The following is a 26,533-nucleotide window of genomic DNA, read 5'->3' as shown; positions in this document are numbered from 1 at the left end:
CTTCTTCAGTTCATGAATACCACGGACACCATCTAATATGAGAGGCCAGTTGGATAGCTCTGTGAATTGGATGACTCTTCACCTGGGAATCCATAGCTGATACCTTAGCCCCAGCTTCATCACCGCTAATGTTTCCCTCGTGAGTCAGGGTGTGATGGACGTGGCAGCTGTCTCCTTAATCATGCAGGTTAGCTGTTACAAATGCAAACACCTTTAAAGCAGGTATGTCCCAATGGCACTTGTTTTTTTGTAGTGGCACTTAATTTGACTATGGAAAAACATAGCATGAACATAGCTGAGTGAAATCCAATTTTTAGCTAAAATGACCTTTAAAAGCATATTGGCAGCAAGTGTTTGGAGATGTCACATCTATCAATGTGGAAAATCAGTGAGGAAATGAACACCAAGTGTTGGTACTGCCTTTAGGGAGACACAAGGAATGAAGAGGGCAAAAAATGCCAAGTGTGTCGGTGGTATAGATATCAAACAATAACAGGATTGGCCACTGACATATGCAAAAAAAAGCCCAAAGAATATCTTGAATCTAATGCATAAATTTTCCAGTGTAGCCAATTTTTTTTGTGTGTATTTGGTTAAATGCCTCTGTTAATCTCTTTATGGGTCAGTTAGTTGAGTGAGTGGTGTTGGAGAGTCCATAGTTAGAGCTGCCTCCCCCATGTATATTCGTGTTCCCGAGACTTTTCCATCCTATCAGCATAGATGTGGGATTCCATCTCATTGGAGACAAAGCACCCCCAACAATGCTGCACTCCCCCTGTGTTGCACAGTGCTGTCAATCTAGGGTGGTGGGCTGAGATCCTTTGTGGAGCACAGCACCAAACAAGATACCAGAGTACATACAATACAAAAAGGAGTGTAAACTCATTTATATTTTCACTAAGTATTATGGCATTCATGTTTGCAAAAACTAAGTGAATGATAGTTAGCTGGGTATATTTAATTCTACAAACATTGATATTTTGCATTTGAATCAGTTCTTTAACTCTACATCCAAAAAGGCCTTTACTCGTAACACTTACAGAAATATTCACTTGTCCGTAACACTGATTCACCTGGCATACAGGAAATTTGGCCATTATTACAAGGTCAAGAATGATAACAATTAAAAAAATCTCTGCCAGTTCATTTCAGTGATTTGTGCCACCAGTTTAAATGTTGTCATTTACAGCTAATCTGACTAACCTGATAAAAACAATGAATTTAATAGCTATATTTATATTTACTATCCCATTGAGAGTGCTTCAAAATTCTCCACACAATGCATTGCTATTTTCTGAGTGTGGTGAGCATTCTCTAAGCAATTAAGAGCTATCTATTCAAAACATGGGCAGTCACCAGATCTCTTAATTTCCCTAATGATATTTGATTGGAATATAAATGCGCATAAACAGGGCTTAAGTAAATGCCTCTATTAAATATTGAAGAAGGAATATTAGGTGCAGCTGACAGTGGTGTTCTTTTCTTTGGCTTGGCTTCGCGGACGAAGATTTATGGAGGGGGTAAAAAGTCCACGTCAGCTGCAGGCTCGTTTGTGGCTGACAAGTCCGATGCGGGACAGGCAGACACGATTGCAGCGGTTGCAAGGGAAAATTGGTTGGTTGGGGTTGGGTGTTGGGTTTTTCCTCCTTTGCCTTTTGTCAGTGAGGTGGGCTCTGCGGTCTTCTTCAAAGGAGGTTGCTGCCCGCCAAACTGTGAGGCGCCAAGATGCACGGTTTGAGGCGTTATCAGCCCACTGGCGGTGGTCAATGTGGCAGGCACCAAGAGATTTCTTTAGGCAGTCCTTGTACCTTTTCTTTGGTGCACCTCTGTCACGGTGGCCAGTGGAGAGCTCGCCATATAACACGATCTTGGGAAGGCGATGGTCCTCCATTCTGGAGACGTGACCCATCCAGCGCAGCTGGATCTTCAGCAGCGTGGACTCGATGCTGTCGACCTCTGCCATCTCGAGTACTTCGACGTTAGGGGTGTAAGCGCTCCAATGGATGTTGAGGATGGAGCGGAGACAACGCTGGTGGAAGCGTTCTAGGAGCCGTAGGTGGTGCCGGTAGAGGACCCATGATTCGGAGCCGAACAGGAGTGTGGGTATGACAACGGCTCTGTACACGCTTATCTTTGTGAGGTAAAATCATAGGTAAAATCAGGCTGCTACTGGGAAGGGGCCCTGGAAATGGTTGGAAGTGGTTCAAATCGGGAAACTGTGCAATCTTTGGCAGGCTGATCAGGAAGGTGTCCACCAGCTCCTGTACCACAGGATCTGTGGTCGTGTGTAGCCGTACACAGCAACATGAGCAGGCTTCTGCTGCAGGCACAGAGCCTACAATAAGTAACCCTATGGTGAAACTGAGGCTTGGGTAGAGATTGGGGTAATATAACTAAAAAGCTGCAGACCAGTTCAGACACTAAACCCCTCTCACCACCTATATGTCAGTAGCAGGTCCATTAGGTGCTACTTTTTCAGCTAGGAGTCTGAGCATCAAGTGAAATCTAGGAAAAGACACGTCTTTCATGACAAAGAAGTAAAAGTTTGGAGTGAAGGTTATGAAGTCACGGTGCTGACTCGTGCACTTGCACCAGACTGCCAATTGGTGTCCAAAACCAAATATTTTGAGAAGTAGGAATTTCATCATATCCCAGAAAATGCCCTTTACTGATGTTTTTCACTGAAGGGACAGTTTGATAAGATAATTGGTTTGACAGCATATCCACTGTTTTCAATGCTTGTCAGCCTTTCTGTCTTTCTGCTTGGGGTCTCTACCCAGGAAAAACCCTGCATGTCACACTAAATGACAATCTTTGGAGGAAGAAATTGAAACCTTTTGTGCATGGTTTCTCTCTCACACATGCACCCACAGGAAAATATATCCCCATGCTTTCATCTTCACTGGATCTAATCCCTGGAAGTCTCCACCCAACTCATCATGAGAGTACCTTGCCAAGAAGGGGCACGAGGTCATGTTCAATTAACACTGGCCTTGCCAGTGACACCACACCCCATTAATTAATGATTTACAAAACACACACATGTTTCTGAATGGCAATCTGAGAGAGCAACTGGAAAGGAAATTCTCCATAGCTGTAATGAAAACAGATATTGGGAAATCAGTCTGAGTAATTGTTCTGGCTGGATAAGTGGAGCCAAATTGAATTGTCATGTAACAACTTCTCAACAACCAAATCTTTATACAATAGTTTTACTGTCATAAATCATCCTTCTTGCCTGATTTATGGGAGCATTATCAAACAAAGTCTGTCCCAGAGACATGCAAGGTACTAGGACAGGTGATTCAATGTTTACTCAAGCAAACAGTTAGAAGATGAATCCTCAGTAAATAGGTTTGGAGGGGTTAAATTCTATAGTTTAGCACCATAGTACCTGGAGGGACAAACGAGCAAAGGTGCAGTGATTGAATGTGGCCACACTTCAGGTTAAGGGACCAGTTCAATTGTCAGTCAAGTCAGGCAGTCAATTTCATTTTATCTCCCCTTGCCTTTCACATGTGTGATAGGTTAAAATTGCTTTAAATTACTGGTTTCAAACCTTGGTGGGGCTCACCAGAGAAAAGTGTACCTTGTAAATTCAGTGCAGTGACAGGAGTTCACTGAGTCATCTAAGTTGCTACAATCAGCACATAACATTTCACTGTCACATGAATGCTTAATAAATGCTCACTCCTACATCAAAGGAATTGCCCAATAAAGAGCAATTGTTTGGGTAGGCTATGTTCCAATATCCCATTCTGCCAGGGGCCATCCCCAATGCTAGCCTGTAAAGCACCCATTGAATATGGCTACACTCCTTCCATTGGGAAAGGCAGGGACTCAGGCTAAACAGATATCATTACAGACTTGATTGAAGCTAAAGTGGTCTTAACTACTAGAGTCAGTATACACAAGGCTACTTCCACAGAAAGAGCCAGCTGTCCATGAATGATGAACTGCTCTGGAACATGGCTGTCCATTACAAATGCATGAAAAAGAATCCTGCATTTCTAAGAAATGTGATGGTTTACATGCAGTAAGAAGAGTGCAAAGGAAGTATTTGTTAGGTTGTTATGTTTAAATGCCCTGAAAAGCAATTCCACCATCTAGAGGCCATTCAGTAGTCAGGGTGAAGGGTGATAGAAGTTCTGGCTCTGCGTGAAGAGTTGCACGTTCGCTATCCTTTAGCAGCCAGGAGACATGTGGGAAGATCAAAGACCGGGTGTGAAGTCAGATTAGGCCTGCATGCATCTGCCTCCATCGCTGGCAATGATTATGGATACATGGCCCCCATGGACCACTGAGCTAAATGCTTATGCATAAACACTGAGAGTAGTGGCATAAAGATGACGTCTCCGTGGAGTTCTGGGCAAGTATTCAATCAGACAATTGGTCCTGGGTGAACGCTTGAACTTTGCAGCTTTAAACCTGCCAGATCCACGAGCGAAACAGTCAGTCAGAGAATACAAGTGCTAGATAGACTCTACAGATGGCTTCTCCCCTCCCTCTCTCCCACATCTGTGATTATCTTACCCCCAAACGAATTTGGGGGGGTCCCATGTAGCAGTGAGACTTCCAGCCGGCTGCCGTTCTGCTGTTTTGCAAATGAGCAGTTCTATTTCACATAGCCCTTCAGAGTTAACAGCAACTGCAGAAAGTCACAGCACAAGCCAGTCTTGTCCCCGAACTACAGCCCACTAGCCCCTATCTTATCCAGCCGTCTCTTGTTTAGAAGCAAAACATGCCTTTGATACTTTAATACGTGTCTGTAGGCATTAAATGTTTCTTCTGTACCCACAGCAAAGAGCCCTGTGTACATGTTTAGCACTCAGCACATGTGCCAAAGCTTAGATTATTTTGAAATGGGCTACCTCAATGAGAGCAACTCCTGTCCTTTGCATTGAAGGTCCCCCAGGCCAGCAGTTGCAACCAACACACAAAAAATAATCGATTGTCCACTTCTTGTACTTAAGCCAATAATAGATTTTACTTTGAACTGAGATGAAAGCATTTGCTTGGCAGAAGGATTTGTGAACCAAATAAAGAAGGTGCAACAAAAGTACTCTTGTTGAGATGAATTGCATTAATGCACCAACTTTGTTCTACAACAAAAATAAATAAGTCAACTTCCACATCCCCCATCCCCACTCTCCAGAGCCTTGTAAAACGAACCACGCTGAAGTTTATTACACCATTTCAAAAGTGATTCAGAAAGGCAGTTCACTTTGACCACTGGATAGTGAAACCAAACATCAGGGTGACAATTTTGCTGGGCCTTTAAAGTTGGGTATATTTTGGGTATTGGGTATATTTAAGGCAGAGGTTGATAGGTTCTTGCTTGATGAGGGTGTCAAAGGTTTATGGGAGAATGCTGGAGAGTGGGGTTGAAAGTAAAAATACATCAGCCATGATTTGAAAGGTGGAGCAGACTTGATGGGCCAAATGGCCTCAATGTGCTCCTAATTATTTTGCTCTTCTAAAAGGAATTCTAGGCCTTTATATTGTACCTAATGGCTCACATAGCTGAACAGGAAAATGAAGGGCACTGGCCCTATCACTCAAACTCATAGCATATGCTGTTTATAAAATATATTACATTTTTAAAAAAAACATATTTTGGAGTTTGGTTTGCCTTGTATTTTAATTCATGACTATTAGATTCTGTGATGCCACAAGGTGTCATGTGGCAAGCACTAATTTCCTTAGTCAAGTCGTAGGGTTAAATCCCACTAAAAACACGAGACAAATTGGTAGGCCTGAAGTCTGCTCACCTCTTCACTGTCTGATTTTTTTTAAATAAAGAAAAATATAACATTTATGCATTTATGTTGTATTTTACAAACTATAACAGGGATACTGGGGATGTAAGAGTCAAAATGTGCATAATTACCTTGTTAGTGTCACGGGGTCCATAGAATGTGTGCAGCCATCTTAATTCCTGTGCGCATGCGTGAGTCTTTGGGTGGCGCATGCATGATGGGTTTGCATATTGGAGTTCGGTCGGCACATGTGCGGGAGTTATGGGCGGGAATTCAATACCATCAGGAGGGCGCTTAACGCTCACGCATGCGCCAACTGAATTCTAATAAGTGAACCCACTGATCATGTGCCACCAGAAGACTTGCACATGCACACAGGAATCAAGATGGCCGCTCCCAGCCTATGGACTGCAGGATGCCAACTAACAGGGTAAGTTCGCAATTCTGACCTACGTCCATTCCAAGACCAGTTGATCAGAACGGAACACAGACCTACATTGGGGAGTTCCTGTATTTTCTTGGGAGTGCAGAGCTTATGCCTGCTTTCAAAGCAATCTATCAATCCCACTCCCCAACTTGGATATCCCTGCAGCCTATCCACTGTCACATGCCCACTAATTCTGCCCTGATTCTTCTGATAACCACAAGGGCAAACAAGGAGACAATTAACTCACCAACCAAGGGCAAACAAGGAGACAATTAACTCACCAACCAACAAGCCATTGGGATTTTGGAGGCACCTGAGAAAATCCCGCAGGTTTGGAAGTGAAGCTTACAAATTCCCCACAAACTGCATTGGAAGTCAGGATTGTACCTGGTTCATGGGAGCTGTGAGTCCACTCCAAATATCTTTCACCACAAGATTGATTGAATCCTTGTAATGCCATCTCCATACAAGACCACTCTTCATTTCCAAATCAGAACTTTTGAAGTGACTGGTGAAATTACTGGCACACGGTTACAAGGCAATTATGTCCTCATCTTGCATGCTACATCTGCTACTATCCTGTGCAAATCCCTGCATGCAGTGCAACATTCCACAGACAGCCAAATTCATTCCAATAACCATTTATCCACTTGTTGAACTATGACCAGCATAAAATGATACATTCCTCAGGAATCCAGCCAGTTCAATCATTGAGAATGGTTTGGTTAATAAAAGTGCCAGACTTTCAGTTAATGCAGGCGAGGCGTCATTCTCTAGGCCAGGGCCTGTCTTTGGCATGTCAGGGTTGCAAGGTTAATGAAGTGTAACTCCACTTCCAAGGCTCTGCCTGTCCTGTAGCTCCCTTGTGGTGGAGCATATTCATTTGCTTTTGGAGGACATCCACTGTGCACATTTTGCCAGAGGAGGTTATGGAGGGCTCGTTCATTCCAATTTCTGTAGTTTCTCAATGTAACTAGCTGAAAGTTATTCTCTAATGAAAGAGATATCAAGTATTTTAAAAGAAAACATGGTGGTGGTTGCAGTGGAGGTTCAAGGAGGAAGGTTGGTGAAGAAATAAAACGTGACATGGGCGAATATATTGTTTTCACTCTCATCTTCCGATATCCTGGAGCTTCACAGAATACTTGTGGGCTTGGGAAAATTGTGGTATTAATAAAATTAAAGATTGCTTTGAAGCCAGGAAATTTATTACTTTTAGTTGAATGAAGGAAAAATTTATGATATTGGAAATACAAAATTTTGTTATTATCAAGTTAAGAGATTTTTTTGGTGAAATTTTTGGTCAAGATTTAATATTACCAGCTGAGACAGAAGTAGAATTATTTTTAAGTAATAGGGATGTAAAGATATTTATTTCAGAGATGTATAAATTATTACAAAAGAAGGCTGGAAAATAAGTTCATAAATCAAGACAAAAATGGGAGGTAGATTTAAATAAGCAAATAGATGAACGTAGATGGATTCAGATATGTAGAGAGAGTATGAACAGTACAATAAATGTGAGATATTGGTTAGTTCAATATAATATTATTCATCAGTTATATTTAACACCTCATAAGTTACATAATATGAATTAAATTTATTCAGATTTATGTTTTAGATGTGGACAAGAAGTCGATACTTTTTTTTGCATTTGACTTGGCAGTGATCCACAATTTTTGGCTTTGATTTGGGTAATTTATTAGAACGAATAACTAGAGTAAAATTCCCACAGGATCCACTGTTATTTTTACTGGGAGATGTTAGAGGAATTAAAGCTAAATTAAAATTCAATATGTATCAAATAAAATGTGTTCAAATTGCTTTAGCAATAGCCAGAAAATGTATAGCTATAACTTGGAAGTCGGATACTGATTTGGGAATGGACAGATGGCGTGCAGAAGTTCAGAGTTGTATTCCACTTAAGAAAATTACTTACAATTTAAGAGATAAATATCATACATTTCATGAGATATAGACCCCTATATTTACAAACTGTTGGCATTAAAATGTAAATGAATCTCAAACATTCCCTTTCTCCTATCGGTCTCTATGAATAGATAGATAAGTTTAAAAGTATTGGAAAGTGAAGTGCTCTGTTGTGATTTTCTTGGTCCTTTTTTTCTTTTTTTTAAAGTTTATAGGGGGTTGGGGGGATTTAGGGGAGGTTTTTTTCTTTCTTTTTTTGCTTTATTTTTTATATACAATATACTACATGTATTTGGATTAAGTTTGAAATGTGATAGGTTTGTTAAGTGCTTTTTATATTAAATAAAATTATTTTTAAAAATACACGTGGGCAGCATTACAATTGGAATTTCATAACCAGTGGACACTGATAATGTTTATTATCATACACACAAGTTCAACGTTAATATACACGGAAATTCTTATTTCAGGAAATAGTGCCAACAGACCTCTTTGTGATGATGGTGTAGTTCATGACTGGGGTAGTACAGGGAGGGTCAAGAGCCTGATGGCCTTCAGAAAGAAAATGGTCCTTGAACCTAGAATAGCTGGGCTTCAGGCTTTTCCCCAATCAATATGCAAAGCAGGATACCACAAATAGCAACTAGATCATTAACCAGTTAATCCAATATGCTCTTCTGCACAATATTCCTTGCAATGTACCCACATTCAAAATAAATCTGGCAACTTTATATGACCCCTGGGACAGCATTCTGCCTTAACAATCTTTTCCCACAAACATTCCTGGGGTTACTGACACCTACATGGTAAGCAAGTTGAATTGGGAGAATGGATGAGCTCATGAACACTGCCTCTTTAAGGCTGCAGGTCACACAAACTTGTGGACTCCAATCTGCTTCCACTCACAAGTGCAAACAAGATTCCCACAGCAACAGGGGAAACAGCCAGAACAACAAGGCTGCTTCAGGAAGCCAACCATCTTATCTACTGTAAACTTAGCTTCAATTGTCTGATGTTCAGCTACCCCTATTCATCCCTGTCTTTCTGGTCTCCTGCATGGATACTCAGATACATTATATCATCAAAGCAGTATTTACATTGAGGCCAATCCTTTGAAATGGTAACAAGAGAGCCCCAAGGGTACTATTCTTATTGTTTAATAATGGTGTTTGACAGCTCTAACTCCTGGAGAGAGGGAAGTTATGGGAAAACTTCTTTTAACAGGTCTGCTGGGGTTAGAAAAAGGCAGTGAATTCAATTAAATCACTGTTATTATCCACAACCTAGACAGGAAGCCATGCACAACAGTCAATAGCATTGGAGTTTAAGTTTTTAAAAGTTCCTGAAACTGTTTGACAATCTTTTTTTAATGGAGATATGCCATTATTTTCAAGGTGATTAATCTATTCTATGTGTGGAGCCTTGCGAAATGAGGAGAGCTTGGACATTTTTTTTGCATCAGTATAAATACTGGAAAATGGCATAATGAATAAGGATGGAAGGGAAACAAATAGAAGTGTCATGGAACATATAGAGTTTAAGGAGAAAGAGGAGCTTGCTGCCTTGCAATGACAAAGGTAGACAAATCCCCTGGAACGGATATGATATAACCCTGTACCTTGAGGGACACAAGTGCTGAAATTGTAGGGCCCCTGGCGGATAGATTCAAAATGTCCTTAGTCTCAGGGGAGGTGCCAGAGGATTGGAAAGTAGCCCATGTTGTCCCACATTTAAGAAGGGCCCCAAAAGTAAAGCAGGCAATTACAAGCCAGTGAGCCTGACGTCAGTAGTATATAAATTATTTGAAGGATTTCTGAGAGATGGGATATATAGATATTTGACCATCATCAGTTGATAAAGGACAGTCAGTATATATTTATGTGTGGTAGGTCATGTTTAACAAATCTTGTAGAGTTTTTTTAGGGAAGTTACCAAGATTGATGAGGGAAAGGCTGTGGATTTTGTTTATATGGACTTTAGTAAGGCCTTTGACAAAATTCCACATGAGAGGTTTGTTCAGAAGGTGAGGACACTGGGTATACATAGAGAGGTTGCAAACTGGATTCAGAATTGGGGGTAATGATTGCTTCTCAAAATGGAGATCTGTGTCAAGTGGAGTGCCTCATGGATCTGCAATGGGACCGTTATTGTTTATTATCTATATAAATGACCTGGATGATATCGTGGTGAATTGGATCAGCAAGCTTGCTGATGACACAAAGATAGGAGGCAACATGGACTGTGAGGGAGATTTTCATAGCTTGCAGAAGGATCTGAACCAGCTGGGAAATTGGGACAGTAAATGGCTTATGGAATTTAATGCAGATAAGTGTGAGGTGTTGCAGTTTGGAAGAATGAATCAGGGTAGGACGTACACAGTAATGGTAGGCCACTGAGGAGTGCAGAGGAGCAAAGAAATCTGGGAATACATATACATTGTTCCCCGAAGGTGGCGTCACATGTGGACAGGGTGGTAAAGAAAGCTTTTGGCATCTTAGCCTTTATAAATCAAAGTATTGAGTATAGAAGTTGGGACGTTATGTTGAAGTTATTCAAGACATTGGTGAGGCCGCACTTAAAATATTGTCTGCAGTGGAGGAAACCCTTGCAGAAATGGGAGAATGTGCAAGAGAACGTCCTTACAGATAGTGCCTGATTGAAACCCAGGTAAAAGCAGATGCCTGAACAAGGACTTGAACCCTGGATCCTCAGATTAAAAGTCTGATGTTCTACCAACTGAGCTAGCCAGGCCCTTCTCTGTATTCTAGATGCAACAGTTATGTAAAAAAACTCAATTAGTCAAATCCCCTTTAAACTTCCTTCTTGATTTTGATAACTCATTTATGTGCTGCTCTTGAAAACTTCTGCCAGTTTACCACTTAACCACCTTTTCACTGGGCAAGTCAAGCCCAGACTGCCAAATCTCTCTTGAAACTAACATCCTCTAATCTTGGCTATATCCTGGTGAATCTCCTCAAGTAGGGCAGTGTAAAGATTCAGATGGTAAAGCAAACAGAGCTGCTGAATACAATGCTCCAAGAGAAGCCAAGACACTGTTTTGTTAGTTGTAACACAACATTTCAAATGCGAAATTTAAATTTAGATATACAGCATGGTAACAGGCCATTTTGGCCCACAAGCTTGTGCCACCCAATTAACCTATAATCCCTCATATGATTCAAACAGTGGGAGGAAACTGGACTCCCGAGGGAAAACTCATGCAGACACAGGGAGGATGTACAAACTCCTTACAGAGAGCACAGGATTGGAACACCAGCCCCGATTGCTGGCGGTGGAACAGCGTTGCGCTAACCACTTCACCAACCGTTCAGTCTCAATTCTGCATTGCCATATCCAAGTAATTATGAATTTGAATGCCTGGGTCTCTCTGTTCATCAGCATTCCCATAGATCTCCTGGATCTTCTTTCTTTCTTTGGCTTGGCTTCGTGGATGAAGATTTATGGAGGGGAATGTCCACGTTTGCTGCAGGCTCGTTGGTGACTGACAAGTCTGATGCGGGACAGGCAGGCACGGTTGCAGTGGTTGCAAGGGAAAATTGGTTGGTTGGGGTTGGGTGTTGGGTTTTTCCTCCTTTGTTTTTTGTCAGTGAGGTGGGCTCTGCGGTCTTCTTCAAAGGAGGTTGCTGCCCGTCGAACTGTGAGGCGCCAAGATGCACGGTTGGAGGGGATATCAGCCCACTGGCGATGGTCAATGTGGCAGGCACCAAGAGATTTCTTTAAGCAGTCCTTATAACTCTTCTTTGGTGCACCTCTGTCTTGGTGGCCAGTGGAGAGCTCACCATAGAACACGATCTTGGGAAGGCGATGGTCCTCCATTCTGGAGACGTGACCCACCCAGCGCAGTTGAGTCTTCAGCAGCATGGATTCGATGCTTGCGGACTCTGCCATCTCGAGTACTTCGATGTTGGTGATGAAGTCATTCCAATGAATGTTGAGGATAGAGCAGAGACAGCGCTGATGGAAGCGTTCTAGGAGCCGTAGGTAATGCCGGTAGAGGACCCATGATTCAGAGCCGAACAGGAGCATGGGTATGACAACGGCTATGTACACGCTGATCTTTGTGTGTTTGTTCAGGTGGTTGTTTTTCCAGACTCTTTTGTGTAGTCTTCCAAAGGCACTATTTGCCTTGGCGAGTCTGTTGTCTATCTCATTGTCGATCCTTGCATCAGATGAAATGGTGCAGCCGAGGTAGGTAAACTGGTTGACCGTTTTGAGTTCTGTGTGCCCGAAGGAGATGTGGGGGTGCTGGTGGTCATGGTGGGGAGCTGGCTGATGGAGGACCTCAGTTTTTTTCAGGCTGACTTCCAGGCCAAACATTTTGGCAGTTTCCGCAAAACAGGACGTCATGCGCTGGAGAGCTGGGTCTGAATGGGCAACTAAAGCAGCATCGTCTGCAAAGAGTAGTTCACGGACAAGTTGCTCTTGTATCTTGGTGTGAGCTTGCAGGCGCCTCAGATTGAAGAGACTGCCATCCGTGCGGTACCGGATGTAAACAGCGTCTTCATTGTTGAGGTCTTTCATGGCTTGTTTCAGCATCATACTGAAGAAGATAGTAAAGAGGGTTGGTGCGAGGACGCAGCCTTGCTTCTCGCCGTTGTCAATGGAGAAGGGTTCGGAGAGTTCATTGCTGTATCTGACCCGACCTTGTTGGTTTTCGTGCAGTTGGATAACCATGTTGAGGAACTTGGGGGGGCATCCGAGACGCTCTAGTATTTGCCAAAGCCCTTTCCTGCTCACGGTGTCAAAGGCTTTGGTGAGGTCAACAAAGGTGATGTAGAGTCCTTTATTTTGTTCTCTGCACTTTTCTTCGAGCTGTCTGAGGGCAAAGACCATGTCAGTAGTTCCTCTGTTTGCGCGAAAGCCACACTGTGATTCTGGGAGGACATCTGGATCTATTGTACAGTTAAATTAACCTCTATTTGATTAAACTATTGTGTGCTTAAGGATACCATTCAGGCCAACAAATTATAAAAAGCTGCCAGTGGAAGACTTTATTCTCGTAATAAAATAAAGAAATAGGAGTAGAGTCAGCCATCTGGCCCCTCAAACTACAAGTTCATGGTTTATCTCGCTGTAGATTCAACTTTGCCCTTCCTCGTCTATCACCCCATCATTCCCCATCACCTCCATTCCGCTTCAAAAATTTATCGCATCCCAGCCATTCACTACCTTTTACTTTGAGTACAGCCCATCTTAGGACTCTGTTCAAAGTTCATGGGACCACCTTTCCTGTGAAGCAGTCAGGTTTAGTTGGTTTCTTCCATACTTCCCTCCTACCAAATACATAAAGAAATAATTTATGGTTTCAGTCTGTGGCCCCCAGGAAAGGCCACATGGCCTCCATTGAGAATGGCTGAAAACCATTTATCTAATTGAATACATTCATTGAAGAAGGCTCTACTCCTTCCTTGGGCAAATAATTCCAGATTAACTGCAGTCTGGGAGAAGTTGTTCCTCTTAATTTCTTTCTAAAATCGACTCCCTTGAATCTTGAGCCTATATCCCCTAGTTCTGGTCTCACCTGCCAGTGGAAACAACCTCCCTGGTTCTATCTTATCTATTCTTTTCATGATTTTGTATATCTCTATAAGATTTACATCAATCCCCACTCCAATCCTTCTCATCTCCAATGAGTATAGTCCCAAACTATGCGATCTCTTTTAAGGTAGCCCTTTCATTTCTGGAATCAACCCATTGAATCTCCTCTGCAACACCTCCAAAGGTAGTCAGTATATCCATAAGTAAAGGGACTAGAACTGCACACAATTCTCCATGTGTGGCTTTAACAGTACTCTGTACAGTTACAGCAGAATCTCTCTGCTCTTGAATGTAATTCCTCCAGCAATTAAAGTTAATTTCTGATTAGCCTTTTTGATTAGCTGCTGCAAACTAACTTTTTGTGATCATCTACAAGGTTTCTCTGCACAACATCATGCTGCTATTTGTTCTCCAGTTACTTAGTCCAATTGACTCTTTTTCTTTCCAAAGTGGATGACCTCACATTACCAACACTGAACCTCCTCTGCTGGGTCCTCGCTCACTCACTTAACCTATCTTGATCTCTCTGTGGAGCCGCTGCCCTCGATAAAATTTCCTTTTCCATCAATTCTGTGTCATCAGCCAGCACAACCCTTAGTCCCTTCCTCTAAATCATTTATGTATGATGTAAACAGATGGTGGCCCAGCACTGATGCCTGCAGCACACTGCTAACCACTGACTGCCAACCAGAAAAAAACATCCATTTATCCCAACACTCCTCCTTTTATTGGTAATCATTCTTCTCTCCCTGCTATATTTACTTGCCTTTTGTCCACCCCCTTTGCTGAATAAGGGTGTTTTTTTCTTGTCTTCCAATCCTCCTGGTCCTGCCCAAGGTCCCAAGATTTCTGGCAAATGACCACAAATGCACCTGATAGAACTTTCACCATTTCATTCAGTATCCTGGGATGCATTCTATCAGGCCCACTATTTTGCCAAGCACCATCTCCTTTAGTGACAGCAATTGTTTTGCAGTCTTCATTTCTCATCACCTCCTTAACATGTCTGTCCTTTTTTTAATCACTGAAGGATTCAATATCCCAAAATTCTTCCGTTCCTACTTCGAACCCCCAACTCAACAAACACTCCCTCTGTACTCTGCTCATGGCACTTTCACAGGCTTGAACTTCATCCGTATTTAACCAACAAACACCACTTAGCAAAGACGCAAGAGACTGCAGATGCTAAAATCTATAGCAAAGAGCAAACTGCTGGCAGGACTCAGTGGGTCGGGCAGCATCCAAGGGGAGGAGGAATACACCATTGACATTTTTGAACTGAAATGGTGACTGTTCTGATATCTCAGAACTGAATCCTTTGCTAAGGTGCTTGTATCATTTACTTAGATGCCAACAGCTGTGCAGACTGGCTGTCTCCAATTAAAAAATTCTTATTCTTGTTTTCAAATTCCTCCATGAGTCTGTGACCTTCACATTGATGCACTTAACTCCTGATTTTCAATCCTCTGACCTTCCAATTTCGATTTCCTGCACATCCCAACCAGACTTTAAACCTCTCAAACATCCCAACAGTATCAGATAGATGTTTTTGGTGTAAGAAGGAAACGGGAACAACAGTACATACAATTTGGGCATGTGAGAAAGTGGAAAAGTTTTGGGAAGATCTAAATCATGTATTAAATAAAATCACAAAAAGCAACATACCAAAAAATCCAGAGATCTTTCTTCTAAGTAATAAAAGAAGTAAAGAACTAGGCCTCGATTTGGACAAAGCACAAAAAAGATTTATTATGATAGCTTTAGCAGTAGCAAAAAAATGTATAATGCCAACCTGGAAATCAGAAGAGAGCCTGAGAGTACAGCAATGGTACATAAAAATGAATAAATGTATTCTATTGGAAAAAAATAACATAATTTAAGAAATAACATCACAGTATTCTAACAAATTTGGGAACCGTACATGGAACACAACAGAGGGGGCCTACCGCGGACCTCCACCCCCTAAAATGACAGAATGAGAAAATGACAAAATGAACTGACCCAGTGTGTAAAAGTAGATGACACAATTTTCTTCTTTATTTTCATTGTGTGATGACATTGTTTAATGGGTTTATTGTATTGTATATGTTGAACGTTTAGTGGGTAGGGAGGGGGGTGAGAAGGAGGGAGGGAAGGGGGTAAAGGGAAAAAAATGATACTGTGTATATTCAAGAAGGAAATGTTTGTGTTTATTTTGGTTAATATGTTTCATAGTGTGAAAAATAAAAAAATTAATTTAAAAAACCTCTCAAACACATGGCCATCATTTTAGCTACCTGTGCAATAAACTCTGAAAGCTGCCCCTAAACCCTTCTACCACCCCAACTCTACTAAATACCCTTAAACCCAAACCCTACCATCTCCTTTTGTAGCTTGATATTAAATGTTGTTGGCTTTTCTGTGAAGAACATAAAGAACATGCAGTAAAGATGCCTTGAATACACACTGCATGTCTCTATTGTTGATGGAGGCAGGCAATTGTTGATGTGGGACCCAAGTGATTTGTTCACTTCTCACTGTATTTATTTTTCAGTGACCTTGGTGAAAATAAAATGATTGCCATAATAAATTGTATTTTAGTCAACAGTTGCTTCTGCAGGAAATATCTGAAAATTCATCCACAGCGATTAAAATCCCACACTGCACAGTATGACATGATCTCGGAGCAGAATTGCATGGAAAGTCCGAGACTACCTCAACCCAGGTAGGAACGAGTGGGCTCACCTCGTGTGGTTTTGCAACATTAGGTAGCACAATGAAGCCAGCCTGCTTCATTGCAGAGAAACCAAATTTTCCTAAATGATGCGACTCAAGGAAATGCATTTTGACAAAAACTTCACCAATTCTAATTCAACTGTGCACATACTGTGATTATGGATAGACATGGAACTAAGAAACAATTTTATCTTTGGTGCTGTGATTCTTTCCCTGATTGATCTTCTTTGGCTTGGCTTCACGGACGAAGATTTATGGAGGGGGTAAATGTCCACGTCAGCTGCAGGCTCGTTTGTGGCTGATTGATATGTTTCATACAATTAGCTGTTAACCCATAATATTAGATCAGTGAAACACACCCATACACAAACACACACCCACCCCGAACACCCGCACATCAGCTAATTGTGTTGTCACTGATATTTCCTTGGAGATGTATCTGTGTATTTAAAACTTAGCAACTGGGAATGAAAGGGATAACTGATACCTTGAAAATATCTTTTGAGGAGACCATATAGTGGTTTAAATTCTGGAAACTGCTTTCAAATCTAACCCATTTTATTGAATTTGTAGAGCCGACGTCAATCTGATTTTTATTGTTTACACCACCTTCTGTCCTTTACACAAACTGATTGAGATTAGGAGCCCATTTTGTTGGCAATCAATGAACCAAACCATCTCCTCCCCCACAGTCTATAATACAGCCTATTAATACAATGATATAACAGAGTCTCTATTGATATTAAAAGCCATCCATTCTGCCATTGGAATTGTAACAATTTAAGGAAAACTTAGAAACCACTTTAATGTTTAATAAGGGAGTGCTTTATAATTATTCTAATCATGAACATGAAGGTTCTGTGAGTACTTTTATATTTAAAACAAGAATATTCAGAAATGGTTTCTTTAAGTTACAGCTTAATCACCCAAAATAGCTTACCCAGTTGATGGAAGCCATTATCATTCATCTAGTCAGTACAAAATAGGGTCTGATTTTTCATTGAGCTTGCTGAGATTTAAAAGAACTTCCTCCCTATAGGTTATTAATGTCTCTGTGACAACAAATGGCATGTGTGTGCTCTGTTGATGTGCAAGACCAGTAAGAGGGTGTCTCTGAGACTGCCACTGCATTTGCCAATGTTTACTGCACATTTCCCTTTGATTCTGAGCATAGGTCCAATCATGCTTCACAGCCACTCAAAGTCAAGATACACACCTCCCCCACAACCAATCCCCCTGGCTCTGATCTGGCTGCCAGCTCAGACCTGAGAGCATTACCTCAGTGTGATCAAACAAGGGCAGGCTCCGCCGAAGAACAGCATGCATAGCAGAGGAAAGCTGGGAAAGTGGAGCCTGGCAGAGGCCAACAGACAAATACTGGACCTCATCCATAACATTAAAAGAGGAGACAAGGAGGAGAACAGCAAGGGGTCAGCATCAAAGCTCCTTGTTACCACAGTGAGAGAACACGGGCGTTAAGCATTCGAACATCAAACCCGGCAGCTGACAGCACACCGCCGAGGTACTGATCAACACAGTGGGGTCAAAGATGCTGACAAAAAGCACCAGTGAGCAGCTGGGCTCTGGAGAGTGAGCTAACTGCAGCTGAGGCAGTGGCCAAGCCCTAGGGACCAGCCGCGCTCTACTTTTGTTCCCCGCACATCACACGGAGGAACGACACAAAGCTCAAGCCATTACACTCTGTCAGCAGACAGATAAATGCAAGGAAAGTGATGATCTCCAAGGTTTTGACCTAATACCAGAGTTGCGCCAGGTCACTACAGTCTTGAATATATATTTTGCTGCATTGACCTTCCTTCCATTCACTCTGTACCCTTAGATTTATCTGAAAGCACTTTTTATACAAAAAAAAATTGCTCATCATTATCTGAGAAATGAAGATTTCTTTTCACTTCTTTCATGTAAAAAATCTCTTTTGACAAGGAGGTTACTCCGTCTACCCAAGCTCAATGGTTACACGACGTTATGTGTGCTTAAATTTGGAGAAGATTCGATGCCCAATATCCGATTTGAATTTAAATTTTCAAACACCGTGGGGACCTTTATTGAATTACTTTCAAAATCTCTGATTTGGTATTAACGCAAAGGTGTTGACCAATAAGGTAATTTATTACTGTAACAGGGAATTCTTTTTTTCTCTCTCTTTGCCAAACAGCTTTGGTTTTGGTGGAGGGATTAGATTATATTTTTTATAAAATATTACTATACTATATTTTGTTTGTTTAAGAATGCAGGGTTCTCTGGATAAAATAGTGTAGTGCACTCTGTACATTTCTATTTGTCAATATGTACTCTGTTGTTTGACGTGGAATTTCAATACAAATATTGAAAAAGGGCAGGTTAATTGATTATAACTCTTTTGAAATGGGACTTCCAGGTAGATTTTGTCAAGATGCCTTGTTCTTTTTCAGAAGTGAAAGCCAAAACTCGCTGCAGAAACTTATCACATCGTGATTATCACATCCAAAAGCTTCATCTGCCATGTAGTTGGTTGGCTCTTTGCATAGCAGGGACTTGGCAGGAATCCAGAGTCAACTTCAAATTTGATCTTTCTCTGTGAAACTGCATTTGAGTGCAGAAGGGGCTCCTGTGGGGAGGGAAGCGCTGGAGGCAGGTGGTGCCTGTAGCTTTGTCGACGCAAAGAGATAATCCTGTGAGCATCGGAACCTCACCTCAAACATTGGCACATCTCCAGAAAGCAGTGACTCTCAACCTCTCCCTTTCCCCTGATCCTGCTGCTTAAAGGTAACTTTTTAGGTAAAGCTTTTCTTTACTGACCTCCTGCAGCTCTGAGGTAAATTTTGCTTGATGTTAGACCTGGATTGAGTCAGTCCTCAGTTTAAAGGGCTATATAAATCCACATGGTGTTTGTTGGTCAAAGACAAGTCACATTTTTCAAGGACAAAACATAACTATTACCCTGCGGCATGTGTTCCACAGTACATGGGAATGCAGAATGAGCATTTAGTACATGTTTCTATCTACCCCATGCTTCCAGAGAGCAACTTTTCCTAAAATAGTTATAACAATACAGCAATTGGAAGCATATTATTGTACAAATCAGCCTTTTAGTTTGGAGTATGAACACGAGATTACTCATCGCAAAAGGATTTGAGTACAGGAGTAGGGAGATCTTGCTACAGCTGTACAGGGCCTTGGTGAGACCACACCTGGAGTATTGCGTGCAATTTTGGTCGCCTTATCCGAGGAAGGACATCTTCGCCATGGAGGGGGTGCAGAGAAGATTCACTAGAATGATACCAGGGATGGAAGGACTTGCCTATGAAGGTTGCATAGACTATTCGCTGGAATTTAGAAGATTGAGAGGGAATCTTATAGAAACATAAAATTCCTAAGGGTTTAGGCAGACTAGACGCAGGTAGGTTGTTTCCAGTGCTGGGAAAAACCAGCACCAGGCGTCACCGTTTAAAGAAAAGGGGAAAGTTTTTTAGGGCTGAGATGAAGAAAAATGTCTTCTCTCAGAGGGTGGTGGATCTGTGGAATTCTTTGCCAGAGGAAGTAGTTGAGGCCAGTTCCTTGTCATTATTTAAGGGTAGGTTAGATTTGGCCCTTGTGGCTAAGGGGATCAAGGGGTATGGGGAGAAGGCAGGAACTGAGTACTGATCAGCCATGATCATATTGAATGGTAGTATAGGCTTGAAGGGCCAAATAGCCTACTTCTGCACCTATTTTTCTATATTTCTAAATACAGGGGCACAAAATGCACAAATAGAACTAGCTGACCCCCAGCATTACCATCCCTCCCAAGGTAGTAGTCAATCATTAATCGAATAAACTTCAGATACTCATTATACTTTTTTTTAAAAAACCTCCCCACATGTATTCAGTGATCAGAAAGAACTTGGAATGAGCTAATATAGTACGGATCCATCTCTAGAGTCTTGTTCAGCCAAGATATTCTGAAAGTTATAAATAAAGAGGTTCACATTTTATTGCAAATGCAATGAGATACAATAAGCATTAAAGCAACAATATTCTGTGAAGGCCCTCTACTGCTCTAAATCAGCTTGCTGGTCTTGAGTGCTGCAAAGGTCATTATCAATAAAGTGAGGGTTGATTGTTACGGTTGAATTGTACCCTTTTGCGACATTGGAATTGCATTGCTTAGTGGTTTCACAAGTAAAGGTTCCTTTGAGCATTGTGGAGCACAAGCTTTCTTCCCACGTGAAGAAGGCAAGTTTGAAGGAAAGCTACCAAACCCCTGTTAGAAAGTTCGACCAGTACTCATCATGTGAGGCATCTTGCAACAGAGGGAAATGTCAAGTCAACCTTTGACCTGCCCTCACCTGCACAAGTCCCTTCCTCGATAAGCAACACAATTCGGCAACTGAGGCAGAGTAAAGAAGAAAATGGATAAAATAAACCTGATTTAAAGCGCTGTCATCATAATTTCCACCACACACATACTCTCCCTTATGTCGTATCCCCCAATCCCTCCATCCCACCCAATCCTCATCCCGGCACCCACCAGAAGTTTCACATCTGGAATGAATCGTCAGTGCAGGTCAATATGATCTTTATCCAATGAGAGGGAGGATCCATCCTAAATAACTAAAATATCCATGTTCTGGACTGCATGGTTAGCAAAACACTATTCCAGCACCATCGGCCCGAGTTTGAATCTGGCGTTGGCTGAAAGGAGACATGTACTGCATGACCCGCAGAGATTTCCTCAGGGTGCTCTGGTTTCAGATCAGATACAATTTATTGCCATGTACAAAACTGAAATGTAATATTGAAATGTAATATGCCATAAGGCAAGCAAAAATTCACCATTAACATTACCCGGCACCCCTTACAGTTAGAGAAAGAGAAGCAAAAGAGAGCCCCTTAAGAGTGTCTGTGGATTCACCTTCAGTGCCCCTGTCACCTCTGCAGCTGCATTAGACTCTAGTCTAGTTCCAATTATTGGCAAGCTAATCCTAGATCAAAATCTCTGACATGATGAGGAAGCCTTCAGTGCCTAGGGCTCTCAAATCCTGGATCTGATACCTGGTTTTCTTGAGCCAGTCTCCAGCAGCCTGCAGCCTGCTGTGAATTAGTTGACCTGAAGTTGCCAGCAGCCCACAGCCTGTGTGGGTTCCTCACTCGCAAATCACCAACAGCTTTGTCACCTGTGTGTGCACCGTGGTTACTGTCCTTGGGGTCATCTTTCCTTTTTCTTCTCAACTTGGGGGTGGGGGGGGGGGTGTGAAAATGTACTGATTCCCAGTACTGATGCCCTGCGCCAGTCCTCTGCAACCCTTCGAGGCCGAACATAGGCGCCGCCATCTTGTCCAAAACAGAGTCCAAAACGTATGGGGGTATGTGGATTTGTGGGGCACGGTCTTGTGGGCCAAAAGGGCCCGTTACCACGCTGTATCTTGAAATTTTAAGAGATTTAAACAGAAAATCTTCACATCCATACAGGTATCCTTTGTGTTGAATAGTGTCCAGACACCTCACAGGCTTCAGTTTTGCATATGATAAAAATCTCACCATGACCAGCATTTCCCCACACAGCTGGGACTTTGTGGTCCTTGGAGGGACATGGTACAATTGAGTAGAGGTATTGCCTCATAGTTCCAGTGACCGGGGTTTGATCCTAACCTCATATGCTGACTGTATGGAGATTGCACATTTTCCATGTGGCTTCCTGAATTTTCCCTAAGTGATCCGGTTTACTCCCACATTGCAAAGATGTGCTGGTTGGTGCATTAAGCAGCCATCGTAGGTAAGTGATAAATACTGGGGAGTGGGTTGAAGGGAATGTAGGATGTTTAAAATGAGCTTGATGTTGGATTAATGTGAATAGGTGTTGGTGATCGGTGTGGATGTTAGGGCTACAGGATCTGATGCTGTGCCACATGGCACTATGGCCCTGAGCAGTGCTCTTGATCCCAGACAGTAGACACACTCACCCATCTCAGAATTCCCATACTACTTGGAGCCCTCCAATTAGATTCAATAAAAGGACAAAAACACCCCAGTCTTTTTCTCTAACCATCAGCTTCTAACCTGCTGACTGTTATACTTTGTCTTTATGTCAGACTTCCAATTACAGAGAGCGTTACTGTTTCCCAAATGAAGGCTACAATGATGGGAGAAGGGGAACAGAGGACTCCCAAGGCCTCCGAGGGGCCCAGACAATCTGATGAAATTACCAAAGTATGGTCATAGAGACCCTCCAGGTCACATCCAGCACAGGAGTTGTCAGGGGGGTTTCTGCAAAGAGCAATGATAATGAGTCCAGTCTCGGATAATCGGCTCTGTACTGAAGTCTACGTAGAAGGCAAATCCATGTCCTCATTCTGTCTGACTCAGTGAGTTGATGGCAAATGAATGAGATCTGCTTTCCGTGAAAATGTACTTGATATTTAGGCCGTAACACTGAGCAACATGGTGTGGCAGAGATGGTTATTATCGGACTTTTGTATTTTCTCTTTGCAATTTGATGTGGACAATAGCAATTGTTTGTTCATGAAGTACCAGTTCAGCAGCAATGAGAATTTTGGTGCATATGCACATTTAGGGCGTCAAGGGAAGCTTAGTGGTTAGCGCAATGCTATTACGCTGCCAGCGATCTGGACCGGGGTTTGAATCCCATGCTGTCTGTAAGGAGTTTACACATTCTCCCCATGTCTGCATGGGTTTTCCCCAGGGGCTCTGGTTTCCTCTCACCATTCAAAACATACCGCGAGTTGTAGGTTAATTGGGTGCAAATGGGCGGTATGGGCTCATGGACTGAAATGGCATGTTACCATGCTGTATGTCTAAAAAAAATGTATATGACAATAAACTCACTATCAGTTTGTGAGCCAACTCCTCTCCATAAATTATTTGCAGAGCTTTCAGTTGAGCGATACACTTGTAGTACTGTCATATTGTGAACATGTGAATTTTTCACATTTCCATGGATTTCCATGTTTTTAAAAGCCAGTTCCACATTTTTAAAATCCACTTCCACGTTTTATCAGTGCCCTCCCTCTGCTCATTCCGTGAAGCGCTAGGATGTTGCTCCGCTGACTTTGGCTGCCATGTTTCCTGCAGTATAACCATTATTGGAAACCAGTTCAATCGGTAATCCATACAATGCAAATGTACTTTGCAGTTTTTCATTTGCTTGCTATGTTGTTGTTTTCCCTCATGTGTACTACCACTGGCCATTTGGAGTGTGCACTGACCATAATGAGGAAGCTTTCCCCCCATGAATGGACAAGCGAAATCAATGCAAGTCCTATGCCAGGGTTGTGATGGCCATTTCTATGGATTCGCTTCGGCTTGAGGGGCTCCGTGTTGCACATCTTGACAAATGCCACATCTTCTTACGGTTTGTTCAGTGTCCAGGTCTATTGAGGGCCACCAGACATATATACGCGTCAATGCCTTCATTCAAACCATCCCTGGGTGGTTGTTGTGGAGTTCCAATAATAAAACTCTTTGTCATTTTGAAGGTTCCCCACAATAAACAACCTTCCTCAGTTGATATTTCATGGCATCTTGGATAATAAGGTTTCAGTTCTTCTGATATCGTTTCAGCCTTGGGCTACCCATTTGATAGTATAGCTTCTTTACTGATTGTTTTTGCTGTAATAGGCAAACAGTGAAGTTGTTCTTGATTGATATCTTGTCTTTCTGCTTAGTTTCCAGTAGGGGCAGGTGAGATAGCGCATAGTCGTATGTGGCAAGCAACATGGCCCATCTTTGAATTTTTGTCGCAACTCGCACTGATATCCCCTTTTCTTGGACCCAAAATCAGTCACCAAGGTAATCTTCCAATCATATAGGTATTGGTGGAAACGTTTGATGCCAAACACTATGGCAAGTCCTTTTTCCAATTGTGCATAATTCCATTCACAAGTTGTCAGAGACTGGGAGGCATAGACCATCGGTTACTTGTGACAACCTCGTTCTAATTCTATTGGCAACGTGTCCACCGCCAGAGTAACTTCTTTGTTTGGGTCACAATGAAAGAGAACATTGTTGCTTGATGTTGGTATTTCTTTCAAGTGGTCCACAACGTTACTAGTGTTGTCATTCTAATACCATTTCTGGTCTTTTTTTAACAGTTGGTTTAGTGGGCTGTCACATTTGGGATGTGCTTCCGATAATGGTTAACCAAACCCAGGAATGACTGCAATTTGGCTTGGTTTGTTGGGTAGCTTCAGCGTTAGCAGTGTTCATTCATACTCTTTTGCTGTTAATTGTAAAGCCCAGATATGTGACGGAAGGTTCCATAAATATACATTGTATTGGCGCAGCCAGACGTTTGCTTCTTGCAGAGGAATTAGGACCTTTTCTAGATTGATAGGTGCTCAGAGTGGTCTCGACTGGTAATTATATCGTCATCAAGGTAGCAACCACATTGTTGAAATCAGAACTAAAAATGGTTCCCCCTGTACACAGTATTTATTAGTGGCAATATCCAGCATTATGACATCATACACATGCAGGCATATTATATACATAATACTTGTGACAATAAACTTGAATTGGAACGCATTGAACTCATTTACCTTTTTATTTTATCGAGCACTTGCTGCTAATATCTACCCCTGATTAATTAAAAGTAATTTTATCTTCTCTTACTCTCAATTATCTGCCTGCAAATGTATTTAATTTCCCTGGAAAAATCCCAGTTTTTCCATGGTCTTCCAAGTGCATGGTTAATGATCCTCTAATTTTCTCTATTCAATTGGCTCCTTTGTTTATTCATGAACAGAATTGGTCATCAGGATCAATTATATGATGGCTGCCATATCCCTGGTATCATGGTAGTACAGTGGTTAGTTATTGAGCCAGAGAGCTGAATGCAAGACTCAAAATGATAATAGTGGGTTTTTATATTCACATTTATTACCTGCTATATAAAAACATCAATGATAAAACTGCTGGATTGTTGTGGAAACCAATATGATTCACTGGTACCCTTCAAGGGAGGCAGTCCTGCCCTTATCTGGCATGCTATTCATGTGACCCCCAAACTCACCATGCAAGTCACTCAGTTCAAGGGCAGTAGGGGATAGGCAATAAATGTTGGTCATGCTACTGATATCCACATCTTGAAAAGGCAATAAATAATAAGAATTCACTGTTTTCCTAGATACTTTCATCTTTTGATCACTGCAGTGACTTTTGAGAGAAAAATATTCCATGCTTGCCTTGGACATCTTGAACACTAATAATAATACACTTGCTTCCTTAAGTTTTTCAACATCATTTTGCTTTAAGTCTTGTATTCAGCAACTTACCTTTCTTGAATTTCATTAGAAAATATTCTGTCCTCTTGGATATTCAATCTATTTTGTTCTGCAAATCCACTTGGATAACTAAGACCAATTTTATCATTTTATATTACTTTTACTTAACATGGTCCACTTGAAAGGTATAATTGTCTGTGCTACCTGCCAATTATAATTGGTACAGTGGTAAAGGTTTTGCAAGTTAATTGTATAGGGGTAATTGTTTAGCTCCTTCAAACCAGGAAAAAAAATTCTATTTCTCCATTCTGTAAGATCCAACATCAATAAATAAAAATGGTGCAAGAAAAAGACAAAGTAAGGCAGTATCTATGGTTCATTGTTCATTCAGGAATCTGATGGCAGAGGGGAAGAAACTGTCTGTGTGCCGCCGAGTCCTGATCTTCGTGCACCTGTGCCCTTTATCCCAAAGGCAGCAAAGTCAAGATGGCATGGCGTGGGTTCTTGAGGATAGAGACTGCCTCTTGTCGATGTGCTCGATGAAGTGAAGAATGATGCCCATGATTTTGCAGGCTGAGCTAACAACCCTCTCGAGTTTTTTCTTGTCCTGGGCGATGGCACTTCCATACCAGACAGTGATGGAATCAGCCAGAATGCTCTCCACGTTATGCCAGTAGAAGTTACTAACAGCTTTTGGTGACATACCATAGACCTTGCTTACATTCTCATAGTGCTTTTCACAGCACCATGTAGTGGATGAAGTACATGGAGGGATTGTAATGGGGGGGGGGGGGGGTAACACGGCAGGTCATGTGCAGTCAGCAACCATCCACAAAATGGTGTAATTGCCCACCCTACCTATCGCATTGAGTCAGGTTCTGCTGCTCACACTCAAAACAACCACAACTTACATTTAAGTAGTG

General features: G+C 41.9%; 1 protein-coding gene and 1 non-coding gene across 2 annotated transcripts in view; both read right to left on the bottom strand.

The window, feature by feature from the left end:
• Nucleotides 1-26,533, bottom strand: part of LOC138750445 (E3 ubiquitin-protein ligase ZNRF3-like) — a 206,244-nt gene that overhangs the window by 119,815 nt on the left and 59,896 nt on the right. The gene's annotated exons all lie outside the window — the stretch shown is intronic.
• On the bottom strand, nt 10,794-10,866 carry trnak-uuu (transfer RNA lysine (anticodon UUU)). The gene has a single exon. It is a non-coding gene; the product is annotated as a tRNA-Lys (tRNA).

The sequence above is a fragment of the Narcine bancroftii genome, unplaced genomic scaffold (genome assembly GCF_036971445.1).
Source record: "Narcine bancroftii isolate sNarBan1 unplaced genomic scaffold, sNarBan1.hap1 Scaffold_151, whole genome shotgun sequence".
In the NCBI taxonomy this organism is placed as follows: Eukaryota; Metazoa; Chordata; class Chondrichthyes; order Torpediniformes; family Narcinidae; genus Narcine; species Narcine bancroftii.
Note: the sequence above shows the minus strand (reverse complement) of the source record. Positions and strands in the feature narration are given on the sequence as shown.